This window comes from Sardina pilchardus, chromosome 6 (assembly GCF_963854185.1).
Source record: "Sardina pilchardus chromosome 6, fSarPil1.1, whole genome shotgun sequence".
Classification (NCBI taxonomy): domain Eukaryota; kingdom Metazoa; phylum Chordata; class Actinopteri; order Clupeiformes; family Clupeidae; genus Sardina; species Sardina pilchardus.
The window spans coordinates 2,383,746-2,388,745 of NC_084999.1; positions in this window are offsets into that span (position 1 = coordinate 2,383,746).

Here is a 5,000-nt window from a genome sequence, read left to right on the forward strand (position 1 = left end):
TTTCTCTTTGTGAACCTGGACACAGGAGTAGCAGGTGCAGGAACGAGTGGAGGTGGTGGGCCTGCACTGGACGTTGAGGCACCAGAAGCTGCCAGCACGCACGACAGAGTCTTGTCTGGGTTGAGGATGAAAGTCCCTACCATAGGCAACATCCCAGGAGCTGGCACGGGCTGTGCAGTCTCTGGTGCGGTCGGGGCAGGTGCGATGAGGTGCTCCCTGTTGGCAGAAGCTGGCCGTCGGCCTGGCCGCAGAATAGGAGCCTGCCCTTCCTGATTTGGAGGGAGGACAAACTCGTGGCGTGGTCCTGATGCTGAGGGATGGAGCTCCAGCGGTTCCTTCGGTGGTGGAAGCTGGGCAGGTGCCACAGGAATTGGGTTGGTTGGAGCCATTCCCTGAGAGAGGACACTCATCTCCTGGCTCTTCTGCCGCCGTTGGAACCTGAGAGAAGATAATCTGTGTTAGATATGTATTCATTGGAGAACTATTCAGTCAATTTGAGGTAAATGATGTGCCTGACCTACCACTGAATGAGTGTCCGTTGATTAAGCTCATAGAGCTGAATCATTGTCTCCGCCATAACCCTTGGACTATTCAGCACAAGGTCCCGGACGTGGTGGTAGTCGATGAGAATTTTAGACCATCTGGGGGTGGAAACTCCAGCCTTCTTGGTGGGTGACTTGTGTAATGTGCACAGCCTTATGCACATGGCCTCTACCAAGCGGCTGGTGCTGGGCCACTGAGCTGGCCCCCCAGGATGACCTATCAAGCAGCGCTTAACACTCTCCACACCCGGCGTGACTCCAGACCGCTTGGGAGCCTTGAAACGGCCACTTATCAGTCGCTGCTGATGACGAGGCTGGTAGTCGATCCGCTCCTTATCGCCCTCAGGGAGAGCCGTCCACAGCTGGATAACCTGGGTCACCTGCAGCTCAGTGAGGTAAGACGCCTCATGGAGACCCACCAGGTAAGCAGCAAGATCCTGGACTTTGTCCCACCCAGTGATCCCATCCGGTCCAATGACTGCTCCCTAATATAATAAATGGATTGATTAATAGTAATAAATGGGAAATAAAATGTCATTGAGATTGGATTGAAATAGCCATTAAAGTAAGTGTCTTACCTGAGCCTCGTCAGACAGACTCTCCATTGCAGCCTCAGAGGTGTCAGGCAGCACTGAAGGGGCAGGATGCTGTCCTCCATCACGTGAGGTGGACGGAGTAGCGTCAAGATGCTGTCCTCCATCACGTGAGGTGGACGGAGTAGCGTCAGGATGCTGTCCTCCATCACGTGACGTGGATGGCAGATCGGCAGGTGATGCAGGGGCCTGAGGTGGAGAGGTCTGAGGACTCATCAACGGTGAGGGCCTGTGCTCCAGGTCACGGCCGGGGTCATCCTCATAAAGCACAGGAACTGTGATGTCCTCTGTGGTCTCTTCTTCAAACCCCTCATCTTGCAAGTCCTCATCGTTGACTGCCTCCACCAGCCTGTCCTCCTCTTCTGGGTTCTGGAGCACTGGAGTCAGTGTTTTGCCAGTCTGGCTATACAGATAGTCCATTCCCAGCAATTCACCTACATAAAACAAAACAGGAAAAGAAAGCATTGTTAATATTTGTAAGCAATTTAGCATAGGTGAGAGTGGAGTTGGTAATGGATAATCCACTGGTGTTGTAGGCCAAGTTGTGCAGGTAACAACACCGATGGATTATCCACTCTCATAATGAATAGTGTTATTACAGAACAGATTACAGATTAATTAAGTTATTCTCTCTCATGTTGGATGAGGGATAGTTTCTTGCCTGTGTACGCTCCGGAGGTGCGATAGCGCTCATCCCAGCATCTGCCTAGCACCTTTCGGCTGAGCTGGTCCACTGCCTCTCTCAGCGCGCTGCCGTAAGAGCGGATGGAAGCGGCTCCTTTGACGGCACCCTCCATCCGGTCATCGTTCCAGCGCATCAACCCCTCAAGCAGATACGCCTGGAAATGCACATCACTGGCACTGGTTCCTGAAGGTTGAATAAACAAAAAAGCCTTTGGTCACATTTTAACAAAATATCCACTACATATGAGATGCTATGAATAAATCTGTAACATGTGATGGAATTATGTAAGACATACAGAGAAATAGAGTTCTTAAATTACTGATGTCACATAAAAGGACTGTAATATTACTGTAAAACAGAAAATAGTAACCCATATATATGCAATACCTGGAATAAATCTATTCAGGTGGAGGTGAAAGGACTCCAGGGAGGTAGACCCACGGGCACACCTGTAGCAGCACAGCTCCACACCGCCTTTCTTCAGGGTGCCTGTCTTCATGTAGAGCGAGAAGTCCTCTGGGTCTTGGATGCAGGCCACGTGTTTCTCCTGCTCCCGCCAAATCTGCTGGATCCGTTCGTGGTCAAGCAGTGGAACACCCAGAGTGTCCTTCCCACTCACACTGTCGAACAGACTGATTAGAGACCCAATCAGTCTGATGGTCTCCTCCACCCCTCTGGTCCTCCTCCTGCAGTGCAACGCCAACTCCCTCCGGGTGATGCGCGTGGTCACCGCCTCCTCCGAGATGTGGCCAACCCTCTTTGCTGCCAGTTCACTCTCCTTGGCATGGCGGAGAGCAGCAACATCCTCCGGATCCCACTCGAAAATGCACGTGGACAGGCGTGCCATGAAAATGCCATACAGGGGGTGAGCCTCCGTGGTGACGCCTGCAGCAAACCGGCGCATGAAATGCCAGATGTCAAGGCGCACTAGAAGGCCGTCCCACTCTGCAAACATGGCGTTCACCCGACAAGGGCCACGCTGACTGCAGCAGTCTCTGTCCACGTACATGATGTGTGGTGCCGCCTCTCCTGCCTCCCTGTACCGCCTCATTAAGCCAGCCGCCATAGCGTCCAGCGCTTGACCCTCGCCAGCTGTCAGGACGGAGACAAGGACCTGCCCGTGCTCATTCCCCACATTGGTGCACCAGGCAGCTGTACCCGCAGCAGCACCAGCCAGTTTCTTGGTGATCTTCTTGGTGGAGTCCATCTTGAGGACAGAGCCAAAGATGGAGGTGATTTTGGCCTTCACTTCAAGCAGTCGTCCAAGAACATCCCTGGCATACACCGCTAACAGCCACTTAGGCTTGGGCAGAGCAGGCAGAAGGGGAGGCTCAGAGAATGTAGGGGGGTGCACAACAGACAACCTTGTGAAAGGCTCACAAGCTGTCAGGTACTGCAGGACACGCTGCATCCAAGCTTCGCTGTGCTCCTCCAGCAGCTTTTTGTACAGCTGTGTCACGCTGTTGCCCATTGTCCTCTCCCTCATCATCCTCAGCACCCGGATGTCACATGAGTACCTAAAGAAAGAACAGTGTATGTGTAAAAAATGACACAAACAACACAAATAAAAACACCTAATTCTAATTACTGGCATCCATAATGAATTACCTGTATGTCAGCAAAGCTGGAAACTGGCTCCGGTGTCCCATATCCAACTGTCCTAAGATGTCCTCGGACCAAGAAGGATACTTCTTAGAGCAGCGTTTGCACTCCAGGTACTCAGTGGCGAGGTCATACCACCCGTCGATGTCCAACACCTTGCGCACTGTCCGGTACAGGCCTGCTGCTGTCAGTCGGTGCTTGCCACAGGTTGGCCGAACACAGACTAGAGGAAACAGCCACATCTTATGGGGCATCCACAAGAACAGTGGCCGACAGAAAAAGTGGTCAGGTGAGGCAGGGGGTTGGGTGTGAATGAGGACGGGCTGAGGAGGGTGCCACCAAAGCTTCAGCTGGGTCACTAGCTCTGGCTTGCCGGTTCGTGGATTGGCCTTGAATAGAGTGTGCCGAATCCACTCCTGCTGAAACGGTGGAAGGTGTTCTTTCCAGTGACCGGGCAGCTCAGCCGGTGGCTGATGGACACCTGGTAGCGCTGGTAGTGCTACTGGAGGGGGGTCGGCACAGGCCTCTACATCCACCGTGGTTGTGAGGCAGTTCAGCTCTGCCTCGCACTGTGATGCAGCAGAGACCAGTTCCTCATCACCTGGAGCACAAATATGAACACTATTAGGCTTACTGTTAATACACAGAGAGAAATGCATGGAAGATGGTGTATGGTGCATAATTACCGGGAGAGAAAAGCTGGCGTCGGGCCAAGAGTCCAGTCTGACGCTTTGCCGGAGTTGAAGTGCACCGCGGTGCTGGAGCTGGAAAAAAAGTGACAAGTCTATGTAGTCAGGTAAAATGGTAAAGCTATACATGTAGAACTGCTGTAGGGGAAATTTAATTATCTATCTAAATTCACACTCCTACTCACAGGGTTTAACTGGTGACATCATCTTTCTCACCAGCTGTGAGGCAGACATGTTTCTGCCACGCGCCAGCAGCGCTTTCACAGTGGAGGCAGCAGATGGAGCTGCAGAGGACTGGGAGACAGCAGCAGATGGAGCTGCAGAGGACCCGGAGACAGCAGCAGATGGAGCTGCAGAGGACCCGGAGACAGCAGCAGATGGAGCTGCAGAGGACCGGGAGACAGCAGATGGAGCTGCAGAGGACCGGGAGACAGCAGATGGAGCTGCAGAGGAGCTGGATGCAGCAGAGGACTGGGAGACAGCAGATGGAGCTGCAGAGGACCCGGAGACAGCAGCAGATGGAGCTGCAGAGGACTGGGAGACAGCAGATGGAGCTGCAGAGGAGCTGGATGCAGCAGAGGACCGGGAGACAGCAGATGGAGCTGCAGAAACGGTGGAGGACCTGCGTCTCTTCAAGACGTATGCCTTGAAAATGGCCATGTTGGTGTTCGGCCGGGCATTTACCGTAACCAGGTAGTTGATGAGCTTCTGGGCCTCCTTGCACTGGTCCTCATAGACATCTTTCATGGAGCGGCCCTGGAACTCCCCAAACTCCACCATCAAGCAGCCCTGGTCTCCAGCCTCCCGCGCTTGAGTCTGCATCTCCTGCTTTTTTTTGAACTTCTCCAGTTCCTCCGGCATCTCTCTGATCTGTGCAGTGTACTGCAGG